At 51.4% G+C, this 17,350-nt stretch overlaps 1 long non-coding RNA gene across 3 annotated transcripts in view; it reads right to left on the reverse strand.

Annotated features, from left to right (window-relative positions):
* The window catches only part of LOC108640591, a 57,455-nt gene that overhangs the window by 34,935 nt on the left and 5,170 nt on the right, over nucleotides 1-17,350 (reverse strand). For all 3 annotated transcript variants that reach the window (XR_003915977.1, XR_003915979.1, XR_003915978.1), the window contains exon 2: nucleotides 4,925-5,020. This is a non-coding gene — a long non-coding RNA (uncharacterized LOC108640591). The remainder of the gene's footprint in view (nucleotides 1-4,924; nucleotides 5,021-17,350) is intronic.

A 17,350-nucleotide genomic window follows, 5' to 3' on the forward strand; every position in this document is an offset into this window, starting at 1 on the left:
CCCCAGGGCCCCGCTCCCGAGGATGCCGAGCGCGTCCCTCCCGGCCCCAACCAGCGCCGGCAAAAGGCAAATTAATGACAAGTCGCTCGAAGAGTTTGCCTGAAATTATTTTATTCTGCCCGAGAATTGATTACTCCCGGCCTGGAAATATGTCCAAATCAATACGTTAAAGCTCAGGGCAAAAAAGACATGCTCTAGTCCCATTTATTTAATTCACTTTTTTGAGGAATGGCACATAATTTACCGGGTAGGAATTGCTAAGCCTTTCCAGAGCGAGGACTAATGACAAGCCATGGGAAAGCAGTGTCTTCATCCATCTCCCAGGAGAGCTGGTGACAAACTTGGTGGTGGCCAAGACCCCTCAAAGCACCAGGGTGTGCCTCCAGCCACCCCTGCCAGGCAGACGGATACAGAGGTGAACTACGTGGCTCAGGGTGCCAACCAAGGACACAATTTCAAACCTCCCCTTTAGATAAATCTTCTTAAAACAAGACCAAAATCCCTCCCAAAAGGACAACTGCTGCCCAGGTGGCATCCCCTGTTTTCCTCATATTTGTGCATCTAGACCGTTTCCTACAGGTAATGCAGCCTGCAGACAAATACTCACTCCAGGCTAATAAAGCACAAAATAAATATCCAAAACCCACCTACAAACAACCTCATGTGCTGGTTTTGGTAGCAAAGTCTAGGAAAAAGAACAGCCCTGCAAATACTGAACATGCAGGTGTGACAGGCCTCCCACTCATGCTCAAGGTAACTCCCACCAGGCACCCAAAACCTGTGGTACCTTTTCAGGAAAGAAGGAGCATGTCCCAGCATTGGAGTGATGGGAAATGCCTGCCTGGAGGCCCCCGGGCCCCATAACAACTGAAAGCAGGCTGAAAGAAACAGTGGTTCTGGGGTGAGCTGAAAGTGGTGCTGAATGTACACAACAAACACTGAAATTGGGTGAGCAACATTTGTGGCTTGGCCTCAGCGTCGGCAGAGAAACACCTGCACTACCCAGAGTGCCTGGGTGCAGCTCTCTGAAGTAAATGGCACAAGGGACACTGTGCAGGACAAGGACACGTCACATTATCAGGGAATGAGACCCAGGTCTGGAGGAAATGTCAGCCCCACGTGCTGCTCTGCACAGCCAACGCTCCAGACGCACCCTGCGGATGACACGCGCCTGCCACGCGCCCCATTTGCGAATCCTCTGCATGCTCCACGGGGTCCCGGATTTTCCAGGGCATTAAACCCTATCCCCCCTCAAAAAGCTTCATGGCAGCTGTCATCCTGCTCGCGGGGGGTGGACGGGAGGGCTCCTCACTGGAGACCATCAGTGTCACTCCCGAGCCGGTGGTGGGTGAAGGACGAGCTGGCCCTGCCGGCCCCGGGAGCTGCCAGCCCGTGCCGGGGGGGCTGTCACTGCTCCCCGAGAGGAGCTGTGGGAGCAGCACCTGACCCTGAGGTGCAGGGGCCCGGCAGCACACCTGTATGGACCCTCTCGTGGCTTCCCACGGGCGACTCAAGGAGAGGACAGTTCCAATCGCATTAAAACCAGGGAACTCAACCCTTTCTACTCACCATGATCCCTTCAAGAGAACATCTTTATGTAAAACAGAGACATAAAGCAGCAAAACACTGCAAAAATCAAAAGCCAGGGTTTGCTGGCTTCCCCTTGGGCAAATCCCTTCCTACCTGGGATGCTCCATACAGCTCCCAGGGCATCGTGTCCCCAAGCCTGTCCCCTGGGCAGCCTTGGGCTGCAGGAGGATTCCCACTGGCCCCATCTCACAGAGGAGAGATGCCAAGGCAGGAGAGGGAGCCCAAGGAAAGAGCAAAACACAACAGGGCTGGAAGCAAGCCTTGCTGAACCCCAGCCCAGCTCCTGAGAGCCCAGTGAGGGAAAGCAGAGGGTTTCCATCCAGAGAGACCGTCCGTGCCCTGCACGTCTGGCCCTGCCATCGGAGCCCCCTCGGCCCTGGCCCATGGACAAGGGCTCCTGGCTCACACCCTCCTTCAGCTGCAGTTGGCTCTGCTTACAGGGGATTTTTCTAGACTCAAACACTGCTTCTCTCCCATTCAGAATGGGAACATCCATGAAAAGGGGTCATTCATGATAAACTTGTGAGTGCCGGGTAGGAAAAAACCCACTCAGCCCAGGAAACAACATGGCCTTTATGTTTCAGCACTTCTGCCTGAGCCTGCAGGATGCTCCGTGGGTGAGGCAGTGAGGGCTGGGGGGCTCAGCACAGCCCCTCTGCACTCCCTGCCTTGCACAGCTCTCCAGGCACAGCCTCACAGAGAAGGGCAGGGACCAGCAGCATCCAGGGACACATGGCAAGGCTTCCATTCCTTCACTCACCTCCCTTACATCCTAACAGGCACAAATCCCCACATGTGGCAGCAGTGTAAACGAGTTTTATTACTCAATAAAATATTTGAAGCAAAATAAATGGTTTTGTCAAACACTATATCTCCTCAAACAATAATGCACCGGCTTACGAAGAAAAACAACCAACATTCATATTCTATGGCAAAGGTTTATTTCCCCTCCCAGAGGAGAGGGGAACAGGCATTTCAGTTCGGAATTCAGATACTGTATGGGAATACAGTAACTATAGTTCTCGGAGGGTTTGTGCAAATGCCAGCGAAACAACCCCCAAATCAAATTTATTAGCTGGTGGAGATCTCTAACAATCTTACACAGTGACTGATGAAGCCGTCGGGGAATTCCTTTCAACATTAAGTGATTTAAAGCCCCTACAGAAACTTCATTGTCTGTTCCAAGACAGAAAGGGTTCCTTGGTATCCAGTGCTGCTCCAACAGCAGCACTGGGCTGTGTGTTATTGCCAAAGTGTGTTTCCTTTCATCTGGAAAGCAAACCAGGAATCCTAACATCCCTAGTCCTGTGGAGAACCATAAAAGGAGGAAGTGCAAATTCATTAAGAACCACAGCCTGTGTTTTAAAGGGACTGTCTGTATTTTGGTGGCAAGGTTGAGATGCTCACTTCTGCCCTGGGGGTGCTCCCAGGAAACGAGCTGGGTCTCATTCCCCCCCACGGATCAGCCACTGAACACCCACAACCCGCTCGGCACAGGCCAGACCTGCAGGTTTGGACACAGCCAACTCCCACCAGAACCCAGGGCTGCCAGAACTGGGCTGGGCTGGGCTGTGGCAGTGCCAAGCTGCTCTCCTGAGAAAGCACCAGCGATGGCAGCCCGGCTCTGCTCCGGGATGGGAGATGCCCTTCCTCAGGATGCACGGGGGAGGAAGGTGAAGGCACAGCCAGTGCCCCTGGGAGCATCCACACCGCCCAGCCCAGGCCAGCTCCCTCACAACCATTTTTTAAAGCAAACCCAGAAATGCACAACCCTAATTGCCAGGTTTTTATCATGCACACTCATAACTGGGTCATTTGCATTTCAGCTGCTAAAATATCAGGGGGATGTTATTTAATCAATCATCACAGCGTACAAAGTCCTAAGTGAGAGAAGATTTTTTGATTGTCTCTGCTTGTATCTAAACATCTCACAAACCCGCCAGCCAGTTCTTCATTTCAATTAGGGCAATGCTGATCGTTAGCTAACTAATAAGGACCAATTTTCTGTCACAACTATTTCCTAATTAAATTCAAAACAGAGATTTCTAACCCAGATGGTCAGTGATGCTACAGATTTGTTTAAATTTGGTATCACAGTAACAAACTACTAATTAGGGTTTGTAAATACACCAATTCCCTTATGACTTAGTTGTTAGTAATGCATACAACCGGTTTATTAAAGCACTAATTGTGTCTGGCTTTACTTGGGCCTAACACATAATCCACTTATCACATACTGGTACCAACTCATTTTGAAGGGATTATGAATGAAATCATAAATGAGGTCTCACATCCAGTTCCCGGTATGGTTAATAAAGGTTTGGTGTCATATTTAGATGGTTTTCTGCCTGTGATGGAGAGCGGCCCAGCAGTGACGCCGCTGCTCCCTTCTCCAAAGGGTGTTTAATGAAGAAAGTTCTGGATGCCACCCCTGTGCCCAAAAAGGGGTTTCTCCCCCAGCTCTGCTGACCAGCAAATCATCCCAGCAGCCAAGCTCCTCGAAGGGAGCCCCAGCCTTTCCCAGAGAAAGCGCCCACTTGGTTATTGCCCACTGGAGCCAAGCTCAGCCCCTCCATGGGAGCCCCCCAGCCCTTTGCCTGAGACGCACGGGAGACCTCCTGAGACCCTCCCGAACCCCGACCACCTGCTTGTAGAGGGGTGGAGGAGTCCTCCCAGTGCCACCAAACCTGGATTCCCTCTCTCCCTTGCAGAGGGACAGCCCTGGTTTTTGTGGAAAACCTTTGTTCCGAGGAGCACAACCCCAGATAGCCCGTGGGCTCAGTGCCCCTCGGCTCCACCGAGGGTGCATAAAGTAGGAAATAAATGATAGATAACTGTGAATTGCAAGGTTATGTAAACACGGAGGGGGTTTTAGAAGAATCCTATTAAACCACAAAAGAAAAGCATGGATGGTTTATCACATCACTAAGACCCAAGAATGCATTAATAAATAGAAGAATAGATAATGAACCGTGGAGTACAAGGCTAAACTATCTGCTATTGTGAGGATCCTGTGACAGTAGAAACAATGAAGGGGAAGAAAAACCTTTGTTGGTCTGTCACCAGAACCTTGTAGTGTATCTTTTATAGCCTATTTTTAATGAATTCACAGCACCTATCAGTTATTCTCTGCCCAAATCCCTCATTTTCCTCCCTCCTGAATGCAGATTCCCATGCTGCACTCTGCCTTCACCATGACGTCCCCCCTTAAACTCAGGGTTTCTCTGCCTTTCAGTGGCCTTTCAGCCACAGCGAGAACAGGTTGCTGCTTTCATATTTCCAAAGGGTTTCCAGCATGGTAACAAAAGTGGGGTTTAATGCAAAGTAGGAGTACCTCTGAGCCCTGTTGCTTCCTTTGCCTCTTCTGTGACAGGACAGTGAAAGCTCAGACAGGTCTAATTCAGCTCAGAGTGATGATGCCCAGACGTGCCTGCAAGGAAAAAAAACCACATGAAAGCTGCTGCTCCTCTTGCTGTTTTCCAGCCCTCTGCAAATAACACTGAGAATTGTTGGAGGGGACTCAATATTAATCCAAGAGATAGTACCCTCTTTGTAGACACTGCTGAGACTCACTAACACTTTATTTTCATTGCACTGAGGGGTTTTTATCATTAAATAGGGACCCAGGATACATTTACTGTAGATTACTTTTATTTTTACTGCAGCATCGTTAGGCACAGAGCACTAAGGAGACAGGGGTGACCAGGACATGCTCAGCCGCAGTAAAACCCCTCGGTCCTGCCTCCACCACAATCCGAAATTCCCATCGATTTCCATGTAAAAAGCCCCATTTGCTGCTGTGCTGGCAGCTCGGTGTGCTGGGAGCTGCACTGACATCCTGCAGGAGCACAGCCTCGCCAGGCTGCTGGAGGCAGAACAGGGGCTGTGTTAGAGACGGGGGAACTGGGCACAGCAAGGGCAACACCCAAAAATTCCAAGTTCTTTTGGTGGCAAACCCCACCCGAAGCAGGTCCCTCAGTGAGCCTGCACTGGGCTCAGTTTGAGGCTTGCACTGGAAATTACTCTTCACATCTTAAGAGGAAACTGCAGGCAGCGAGGAGAAGCCAGACAGCTGTTGGCTTGTTCCTCACACCGGAAAAAGGGAATTAAAGAGACCTGACTGAACCCCAGGCAGCAGCCAGGAATCTGGATTTGCCTTTTTTTGGACCATCCACACTGGAGCTCCCAGCAGCTTGTGGTGCCTGTGCCAACAGGTGTGTCCCCCGTGCATGCTCACAGGGTGTCCTGCAGGACGGTCACTCCGGAGGGTCCCTGTCCCCAGGAACAGCACAGGGGGGCACCTCACCTCTCCCTCCTGGGTGCCAGAGGTGAGGCACAGGCAGGGATGGGGCTGCCCTCCCTCCCCTCAGCCTGGAGCCTCTCTCCTGACCACAGAGGAGCAGGGAGCAGGCGGCTGCTCTCCCAGGAACACACTTCAGGCTGGTGAGGAGAACAGCCGAGTGCTCAACAGGCTCTGGAAACAAGTGGAAGTCAAATAAGTTTGCCACTCTTTGTCCCCCTTTCAATATCTAGCTTTGATCAAAATCCTTGGATACTCAAGTGGTTGTTGACTTAATGTAGTAATGAGACATAGCCTTAAGTGAGGCCATTTCCGTGCCCATTCAGCCTCTCCAAGAGCAAGGGATGCAGGAGGAAAAGCCTCTCATGGTCTCTGGGAGCCACAGCAGAGCCTGGAGCAGAGGCCTGGCTCCAATTCCCAGGAGCTGCACCCTGTGCTCGTCCCCCAGAGCCCCTGCAGGGATGGCCTGGAGGAACGTGGGGCAACGCCCCAGCTTTGTCCCGGGCAGGTGACAGGGGACACGGGGGTGGGGGCAGTGCCTGGCCAGAGGCACAGCCCTTCTCTGATCCTCTGGGCAGGCTGTGGACCTGGGCAAGGCAGGAGGGAGGGAAGGGGCCAGGAGCCCGGATAAAAACAGCAAGCCCCGAGAAAAGTAAAAATTCTCCAAGTGACGGGGAGCAGCTCAGCCAATTAGGATTTTAATTCCCCTCGTTATGCACAGTCAGTCAATAAATTCTGCACCAAGCAGCTGCTCTAATTCTTAAGCCCATTAAGCCCTACATGTGATAGGCGGGCGGGAGGGGCTGCCGGGGGGCACAGACGGCGCTCCTCGAGATATGAAACATTTCCTCTTGTGCAGCTGGGTCACCCCACCCAGCCCACTCCGAACGGGAATTTTATCAGGCTGGCAAATAAGAATTTATATAAATATCCTGCCAGAGACACACACCCCACAGACAGGGAGAATAAAGAGGGGACTGGAGGAGATGTGCCGAGGGATCGTTGGTGCTGTAGCAGAGCAGGAGAGCAGAGCCAGAGGGGAGAGTCTGGGATGGAGCAACAGGATTTTGGTGTCTGAAGTGGAGGGAGAGGATCCCAAAGAGCTGGACAGGCAGCCAAGAGTGAAGAAAAGCAGGATCAGAGACGCAGGGAGGAAGAAAACTCACGGAGCAGTACGGCAAGCCCAGAGGGGGCTGGCTCTGACACAGGAAGGGACCAGGAGCTACGACAGCAATTCCTGGAGCGAAGGGGCAGATGGCTGGAGCAGAGGTATCCCACCGACTACAGAGATGAAAGGCAGCAGAGAAAAGGGAATATACTGGGAGTGGAAAAGCATTCAACAGCCAAAAGGGTTTTTGCGTGTTAATTGGCAACCAGCTAACACATTAATTACAAAGTTACTGCATGGTTAAGAAAGACAGCAGCAGCAGAGCAATTCACATTCCTCCAGGGATGTGCTCCCTGCTGAACAGCCCCTGCTCTAGGAATGCTGCCTGTGCCTGCTGACATCCAGCACCCTGAGCACCCCAAGCCTTGGGAGCCATGGCAAAACACAAACAGGACAGCAACTGCATCCACACCAACCCCACAGGCAGCCTGAGCTGAGCCTTCCCCTCTGCCACAGCCACCAAAAGCCTTCCCCAAACTTCACCTTCAATGAAATGGGGTTGCCACGCCAGCCCATCATCCCTCACACACTCCTGGGTACAGAACCACGACCACAGGCACAGGCAGCCCAGCTTCTGGCAGGGCTTCAACCAACAACCTCAGATTGTTACACAGCAAGAAACACGCCTGCCAAACCATTTGCTGACTACTCATGACCCTTGGAGACATCTCCACACTCAGCACTTGTTGACAGGAATGGGGACTTAAACATTTTCAGAGTTTAGGTCTGCCTTCTGGGGTTAAAAATCATGGCAACTTTAGCTGAGCTCTTACTAATCTCAGATTACTCTGAAAGATCAATTGCAGGACATGTGCATCCAGACAAAATTTATTCTCTTTCATCCCTTAGACACAGATATGAAAACAAGTTACCCACTGCAAATTGCATTCCCACTGCACAGCAGGAAAACATGGGCCCTCTGTCCCTGTCAGCTCCACCAGGCACTGGAGGAGTGAGCGGTGACGAGCCCTTAAGCTTTGGTCAAGGCAAGGGGCAGAAATGAAAGTTTGCTCAGTTCTGTGAACACGTCGGCTGCAAAGAGGCTGTTCCTATAATCCTATCCAGCCTCAAAATGTAATTTCCTCACTTGGAAGGCTGGCTGGAGCTGCTATTCATGTCTCAGCCCGAGCCAAAGCCCAATCTCTCTCCAAAGGCTGTTTCTAGACTGGGAGCCAAACACGGGTTTTATTGTGGGGAATCAAATGGAGCCCCCGGCGTGTGCTGGCACTTGTGGCACTCGAAGCCTCCCAGCAGTGCTGTGCTATCTCCCGCCCGGCACACGGCTCCTGAGGGGCAGGAACACAGCTGGGCTGGCATCTCCTGCTTCGCTCTCCACCTGGAAGCACCATGGAAAGCTACTGGCAGGGTGGGAGCAAGGGCGGACCCACATCCCAGCAAACCAGCAGTTTAGTGTAGAGGCAGCAGAACACCCCACCGAGGAAGCTGTGCTAACAGGGATGTGTAAGTGAGCACCAAGGCTGCTGCCCTGGGAAATCAGAATTACTCCATGATCCCCACCACTGTGGAGGCACTAAGTCGATAGCAGCAGCCAGGACCAGGAAAGTCACTCCCCAGCCCACTCCAGCCACAGGGTGCAGCTGCCCAGGCAGCTCCCAGCTCCAGGGATCCCACCAAAGCCAGGGTGGGTCCCAGCCTCTGCCCCCAGTACCTGCCCACACACAGACAGATCTCTGTATATTCACTGCAGCTCCTGCACAGCACAGGCTTGATAATTACGGCACAGAGCAGTGGCTGCTCCCAATAAATTAATTAGAAATGGCATCACTGTAATGTGATTAGTTGCCATCCCTCCACCTCGTAGATTGAGACAGATTTTGTTCCCGGCTCGTGTTTCAAACACCACTAGAAGCCCACTCGAGCAAGCCCGTCCAGAGAGGGGGACCTGCATTGCTGGGCACATGCTCAGGGCTCGGAGAAAGCGGTTTTAAAACCTTCACAGCTTGTCAAGGCCAATTTATTCAAGGTAATTAATCTGTCATTTTAAGGACATTATGCATTTCCTCCACAAGTCAGCTGTCTCCTGCAGAGACATCTCAGTGTTGCTGGCCCCAGGAGCACGAGGCTCAGGGGTCAGCCCTTCCCCTCCCAGACCATGGCATCAGCTGGAAATTCATGATCATATGGACTGGCTTCTCCCCCTTGCCTTCTCGAGGCTCTCTGTTTCCTCTCAGCTGTGAGCACCAGGAATTAAGTGCAAGTTTGAATTCCAGACAAAGATCACTGAACACTCCAAGCCCAAGGAACGCACCTCAAAGGCCTGTGGCTGCAGTGACAGGAGTCAATCCTCCAGATCTGGAACTGCAGCAACTGCAACCCTCCCCTCCATCACCTGTGGCAGGGACACAGATGTGAGCAAAGAAATCTCTCCATCACTTCCGATTACCCCAGTTAGTGATGCAGCAGGAAATGGGGTTCCTGGCAGTCATTAGCATTAATTATCCCACAATGCCCCACCCCTGAGGAGTGACTGAAGATGCTGTGGCACACTCAGCAATGCACTGACTGTACCTGCCTGTCAATTGTCCTCCTGCAGCAGAAAGAATTTTAATGGACTGGAACCAGAAGGCCCTTTTGAGGGAACAGGCAGCAAACCCTGCCGAGGGCAGTTCAGGCACTCCGTGCGCTCCCAGTACAATCCCGGGCGCTGGTACATCCCTGGCTATGACACACCAAATGGAGATCAGAAGGAACAATAGTCTGTAATCAAGGATATCTGCATAATAGCTTTCCTGAAGGATGTTTGTGCAGGTGAGCGAGGAGTAAAGCATTGTTTCATCAAATGGTAATTTCCTTGTATCTCAGAGAATGAATCCCATTCGCTCGCCAGGGCATAATTCAATTAAAGGGGAGAATTCTGCGTGAGAGAACGAAATCTATCGGTCTGACTGGGATGCTGCAAATCACACCACGCAAGAAAATGGCATTTAGTCCTGACATTATGATTTATTTCCTACTCAGTATCTTGTAATTCCTACAAGATAAGCCAAGACGAGAAATTATCATGTGTACTTGGGGGTCGTGCCTGATCCTCTTTATTTTCTCTTCCCAACCACAGGACTGCGTGTTTCAGCCTTATCTTTGAAGAGCCCAGTAAAATAAGTGGTAATATTTTCACAGAGGCAAAGCAACTCTTGCTCTGCACCCAAGGCGAGCTCAGGCAGCACAAGCTCATCCCATGGATGGTGCTGGGAAGAAGCCATGAACGTATTCCCAGAAACTGCTGGCTTCCTTCAGAGAGATTTTTCAGTTGATTGACCCCCCCTCATTCCAACTTCCTTTAAGGATCTTTACTGCTACTCCCCATAACATCTTTGTCATAAAAATGTCCCCCCTCCACCCAAGTCTCTCCTCATTGCCTCAGACCTTCAGGAAGGGCTGTGTCCCCTTACAAACTTCACCTCTCCTTAGTGCACTGACAAATGTATTAATGATGCTTCCCCTGTGCTGGGGGTGGACAGATGTGCTGGGGCTGGACAGATGTGCTGGGGGTGGACGGACTGGCTGGGGACACTGCAGCAGAGGATGAGCCACCCCATCACGGGACAAGCCACCCCAACACAAACAGGAGGAAAGGCTCTCTGAGAATCACCTCGTGCTTCACACTCCACCTGTTACCTGCCCTTGTTTTCCCTCCGTGGCTGTGCAGGAGCACTGCCAGGAGGTCGGGCTGTGAACTCCAGATGTGGGAGACGTGGCCACTCCGAGACACTTCAAGTTTTACTCCTGAACCGAAAGTTAATCTGAATTTGAGAACAAAAGCATTGCTGTTTGTCCTTGCACGCCAAGGATTACGACTATTGAAAGGGTTTCCTATTATCGGCTTGTCACTGTCTCAGCTTTAATCTCCTCCTCTCCTCTGCTCCCTGCCTCCCTCCCGCAGCTCCCGCCGCCCCGGGATGCTCGGCCGGGCCAGCAGGATGCTCCGGGCGAGCCCTGCTGGGCAGCCGGGGGTCCGTTCAGCTCCCTAACAAGACCATCATCTCCTGCCAGAGCAGCAACACCCACCAAAAATAATCCAAGTATCCTTTTACTAACAGTTCTTTGATCCACGAGGCCTCTGCAGCCCCAGCAGACGCAAGTGCTGCAGGTCACACGTGTTATGTTCCCGAACACCTTTCCAGAACTCAGGTTTCCCTTTCGGCAGAACTTATTAAATTCATCTGCAAAACCCATGAACAGCCATTTTTAAGACACGCTGAGTGTTTCTGGAGCTGGGGCACCAATGTCACACACACCAAGAGCTGGTGACAGCCCAGCGCTGTCACACTCGTCAGCGCTGCAGCAGACGAGCATTATTTGCCCATCAGCCCTGAAAGCCATCGCCATGACCCGGGAAAGAGGCAGGAGACATGGAACACCCGTGGAGTCACATCGAGCATCGTTATCGGAGTGAAAAAAGCTCATTTTTAAAGCCTTCAGTGGAGGAAGTCAGTGCTATCTCCTGGCTGGCACAGGGAAATCTTAGTGCAGCCATTATCTGAGAGCAAACTGATTCTGTAGTTTGCAAAATTAATAGTATTTAGCCCGCTAGTTTCCGTAGTAACCAGCCCGCCATCCCTCCCTGCCTGCCCGCCACAAGGTCTCCGAAGCATTTCACATAGTACTTATCCATTTTCTTGCTCTCACCTCGCTCTCACCTTTACTTTCAGCGCAGAACGCAACACAATCCACCGCCACTAAAGACTAGGCTGAGAGTCAGATTAAAATTATCCCTGTTTGCCCTGACCTCTTTTCTCTGCAGGTGAGAGTGTCCCCATTCAGCAGCTAAATGAAGCAGAAATGATGGAGTGTTTGTTTTCCCTGACTTTTCCTCAGCTTGCCAGTAAATTTACAGCCACGAATATGAAGTGTTAATTTAATGTTCCCACTGAGCATCTCATTGTCAACAAAGGCTTCAAACCCTACGAGAGGAAAAGGTTAGCTCATGCAGAAAATGACCCTTATGGCTTGATTGTCTTCTGGTCCAGACTCGCGGGGAGCAGAAAGCGAAGGGCTTTGACTCCCAGCTTAATGCATTTGATGGCGATAAATGGGAGCTCTCTACCTCGGTGCAGGCAGAGGATCACCTGTAATGCTCACTTGTTTGTCCCCGCAATCTCCGCAGCCCAAACGGGAAGCGGCCTCGTCGCGCTCCCCCAACTAATTTGACAGCACCGAAAAGTTAAACCCTTCATTATCCCCAACTCCAGCGGAAGGGCCTTGCTGGCTGCAGATTACAACAGGACATTAGTGGTGGCATGAAGCATGAAATTGCTTTCTTCACCTGGTGCTTCAAAACTTTAAGGCCTCGGCTCTGGTGGCGCGCATAAAAAAAAAAAAGTTCTCCCAGGGAGAAGTCACGGAAGGAAGAAAAAAAATTAAGGTTTAAATAATCAAAAGCCTCTTTGGGCTTTTTGTGGCAGAATTATACATGCAGAAGGCTTCACTCCCAGAACATTTAGTTACTTTATCTGGCAAAAGGAGCTTAATACTCGCTGTAAGTAATGTTTACAGAACTCATTTACAGACCAATCGGAGCATGAGTGAGAGCCGCTGTATGCCTTATACTAAACTTACCCCGCCTGGGATCTTTAGGAGAAAAAAGAAACCCTAATGGTGCTGTGGAACAGGATACAACAATTCAAAAGAGGCTCAAATATCAGATTTTTTTTTCTGACATCTAAAACTAAGCCTGGAAGCAAGATGGAGATTATAACACATGCTCACACACACAGGGTGGGACTATTCAGTGAGAAATCAAGTTAGTTCCGCAACTTTTTTGTACCCTCACAAACCCCACTAATTAAATTGGCAATTTCACGGCCTGCATTCATTCTGAGTGTGACCACACTGGTGTTTTACAAAACAATAAATAAGAATTATTCTAATGTATCGAAGCCACCGGTCACGTTAAATTCATTCATCATTCACTGGCCACGCATGGACGTGGGGGCTCCGCAGCCTACTTGAAGTCAAATATATAGGTAGAAGAACATGTCACCAGTGATCCAAGCAGTTTCCAGCCCTTCTCTCACTGTTTCCCAAGGCAGACAGGGATTTCAGAGGTCAGAGGTGAAGCACTGGCATTTCATCAAGGACCTAAATTACACAAATGAGTCTCTAACTCATTCGACTGGGAAGCAGCCCCTGGCATCCCACACGAACAGCAGGGAAACCACAGCCCCGGGAAAGCCAAGGAGCAGGCGAAGCTGATGGGGCTCGGGGGGACACAAAACCATTCACAAATAACAGTGGGAACTGAATTCCAAAAGTGCCTTTCAACTGCATTTCCTTCAGTACCAAGCAGACACAGGCACATCACCGTGTCCCTGTTTTCCTGCAAGGAGCAGGCGTGTTTGAAGGCAGACAGTTGCTTTCAGGTCCCAATGTTTTATTCAGTGTGTGCCGAGCCGTGCTCAGCCACGCCGGGCGGGAGCAGTTCCAGCCACCCTGCCTCGGGGAGCCATTTGCCGGTCACACTGTCAGTTAACAGGAGTCATTTTGAAAGCAGCAATTCAGTCTCTACAGTCCTTTCGTAACACCATTTTCAGCCTGCAATTTGGATGATAGGAAAATTACAACCCTGCTGCACTATATTATGTGATATAAATGTTATTGCAATTAAGCCGATGAGGAGAAATCCCAGAAAACAAAGATGTTTTGTTCGTGCTTTCTCTTTGTTCTTTCCCCAGAACTTGAGCAGTTAAGGAAGGGCAGTACAGAAGGAGAAGTGTTTCCATCAGCTGGAGGTGCCAGCAGACCACAGGAGTGTGGGAGCAGTACAAACCCACAGTGACACGGTGGGATTTCACTTGGCTCCCCAGCAAGTGATTTCCCTTGGGCACACACGAGGGACAACTGGCCTGGCCTGAGTAATGAGGTCCAGCCAAAAGCAGCCCAGGTATCCAGGCGTCCTTCTGGCAGTGGAACAGGACATGCCAGGACACCCCAGAGGGCATTTCCCACCCACTACACTAGAGACTTTCACTGCTCACATCCTCAGCATCTACCTACAGTTTTCTTCTTCCAGCCCAAGCTCCAGATGCCTCTGGACTTTGTGCAGTGGAGAGTTTTGATGGATCTCTAAAGCCCAAGCCCAGGTAGCATGGCAACACCTCCCTGTCCAGAGCAGGAAAATGGTGTGTGCTATAGAAAACGTCCCGTGGGTGGATCCAGCCCCTGGTCCCAGCGTCACCTGCGGGCAGTGCTGCTGCTTTGGGCACAAAGCTGGCACTAGCTCAGCTCTGACAACACCCAGCACCTTCTTTCCAACGACCTCAGCCAGGTGCTGAGCAAATGTTTATTTACAGGAGCACCAGCCATAGTAAACAACTTCCATTTCACTGTTTCTGGAGAGGAAAAAAACGCAGCAAAAAAAGAGTCCTAGCACTCATCATTTACTCCAAGGTGCTGTAACCAGGTGTAAACTTGTCTTTTATGTGCTGAACTGTGTCCATGAAAACACATTATCTTTAAGTGGGCACTGGAGGAACCACACTCAACATTGACTTCTTCATGCCATCGCTAAGACTAGATACTTCAATCATCTGAAGATTTAAGTGGAGATTAGCAGAGACCTCACCTGCCTCTCTCTCTGCCAATTCAGCATGTTTTGGGTGTGCTCTGCAGCAGCACAGCTCCTGAAAGGCAAAGCCACAAAGAAGCCCTGCAGTCTGCAGAACAAGGTGTCTGTCACCTTGTTCTGCCCCCATCCCTGACAAAATCAGAGCCCGGAGGGCACGTGCCACATCCTGGGGCAGAGGCCCATTGCTTCCAAAGGGCACCCAGCTCTTCCCCACTTGGCTGCAGATGCCAAGCCTGGCCAGCACCTGAGCAGAAATCCTGTTTCCTCAGCAGTCAACAGGATTAAACACTTCAAGGAATATCCTGAGCAACTCTGCCACTCAAGAGGCCTGAGAAGCAAGACAGTTACTTCTTCCTTTTTGTTCTTTTTTTTTTGGGCTCCCAGGCCTGGACACCGGAGGATTTCAGAGAGACTGGGAACACTGTGTGGCTTCTTTGAACACCCCTTTGAACGTCAGAAAGGCAGGCAGCTGTGGAAACCACAGATCATTTTGGGTGGAAGGTCTCCACGACTGCAGTCCTTCAGGAGATGGAGAAAGCCCCTTGTGGTCAGGGAAGCCTGGGTGCTTCCCACACCTCCATCCCAGAGCAGGGCACACTGCTGGATGACCCCCAGCCTGCAGAAGCGCTTTTCCTCCTGCCACGTGCCCCGGCAGCGAGGGAGAGTGGCAGGCACAGCTCCCTAATGGCTCGCTGCGATGTGCCGCCACGTCCGGCTGATTAGCCGTGGGTGATCTGAAATGTCAAACCATTATCTGTGACAGGCACGGCCGCGCTGCCACCGCCTCAGAATGCCTTCCTAATAATGGAGCTGGGGGTAAGTGGGAAAGGTGATGCTCAAAACACAAAGCGGAAATAAGTTGGAATTACGCAGACAAACCAGCAAACCCCTTTGTTCCACCGGCCCTTCCCAGGCGGGTCCGGCCTGGCCCTCGGAGGGATCGAGGGACTGTGTCCTCGCGAGGCGATTTGCAATATCCTGATTAAGAGGGCAGAAACATCAGAGACATGAAAAGCCTCCTGCCAGAGCATCCTCCTGTCACACCCCTAACATACAGGTACCTGCACACCCACCCTGCTACAGGTCCATAACCACTGCTCCGTGAACGCTCCCATCCCCAGCCAGGGGTGGGAACGTCTGGGAGGAACATCCCCCCTTCTGTGGAGGGCAAGGGGGACGGAGCCCCTCACGGCATCTGCAGCCCACACAGCACTGGGAGCAATGCCCCCCTGGCTCAGGGCAGGACAGGAGCAATAAGCTCTTCCTCGCATGCATTTGCTCCCAGAACACGGCTCCTGGCCCCGATGGACACGTGTCCTCTCGCTCCAGCACTCCGGAACAGGCAGTGAAAACATTCCCAGCCAAAACCAGACCCAAACGATGCTGCATTTAGCTACTGGCATGCTTGACACTTCTCATGATTTCTTGGAAAAACATTAATTTGAAACATTTCTATACTCCATGCCAGTGCCACAGCAGGGAATAATCACCCCATTTCAAGCTCAGAGCAAGGCTCAGATACGGGAAAAAATTAAACACGGATAAGAGCAAGAAACTGTTAACAGTCAAAAATATTTTACTGCAGGTTCAACAACAAAGTCTGGAGGAGATAAGTCTGTGTGTGTACTAACATTATATAAAAAAGTGATTATTCAGCCCTGGGAACAGAGCTATTGATTCCAGTAACAAAGGGCACTATATACACTGCAGTGGGTTTGCTCTTTTTAGCCTGGGAAAATTGATTTTCTTAAACTTTCCCTTGAACCTGCAGTAGGGTTTAATCTGAACCTAAAGGAGCCTTTTAAGAACTCCCATAAATTAAAATTATATCTCTTCATTTGGCACATTTTGGGATCCTGCTGTTACAGCAGAAACACAAGAAACGCTGCAGAAAGAGGTGGGAGGAAGCGATAATGGCATTTCGTGACAGTGTTCCCGGCACACGTTTGTTTCTGTACATTTAAAATAACATGTAAATATTGAAGGTGAGTGAAGCAAAACATAAGACAGCTTAATACTACTGCGAGACTTAAAGGCTGAAGTTTAGCAGGAGAAGAGAAAGATAAAGGCTGTAGGAGTACGGGAGATAAGAGGCTCATCACGGCTGATCCGGGAGGGAAAGCAGGCGCAGGGCTGCCAGGAGGCACCGCCGGGCTTCCCGGGCAGGCTCTGCCCTCAGCCCAGGGACGGGCACGGTGTCCACACAGCCATGCCCACCCTCTTTGGCTTCTTGCCCTGCTACAAACAGACTGCAGAGGGAGGCAGCGCCCGTGGAGGGGGCTCTGGGGAGAGCACAGACACAGCCCTGTTCCAGCACAGCCCCTCTGCCCAGGCTGGCAAGGGACAGTCACCTTTGGATCCTCCCGCAGCCAAAAGGGAGGTGGTGCCCAGGCTGAGCACGTCCAGCCACCTGCTTTTATAGGTGGGGTGTGACTGGGGTCCTAGGAAGGGGTGAGCCCCCCTAACACTCCATCCCTGTGACAATGGGCCCCACAGAGGTGTGAGCCCCACACACCCAGCTCTGTGGCACTGTGCCCCACGGAGCTGTGAGCCCCACACACCCACCTCTGTGGCACTGTGCCCCACGGAGGTGTGAGCCCCACACACCCAGCTCTCTGGCACTGTGCCCCACGGAGGTGTGAGCCCCCCGCTCCCCCAGCTGGCACCCCCAGCCCCTCTCACACGTGGTTGTGCCCGCGGGCTGTTT

This window comes from Manacus vitellinus, unplaced genomic scaffold (genome assembly GCF_001715985.3).
Source record: "Manacus vitellinus isolate BGI_N305 unplaced genomic scaffold, ASM171598v3 scaffold_38_pilon, whole genome shotgun sequence".
NCBI lineage: Eukaryota > Metazoa > Chordata > Aves > Passeriformes > Pipridae > Manacus > Manacus vitellinus.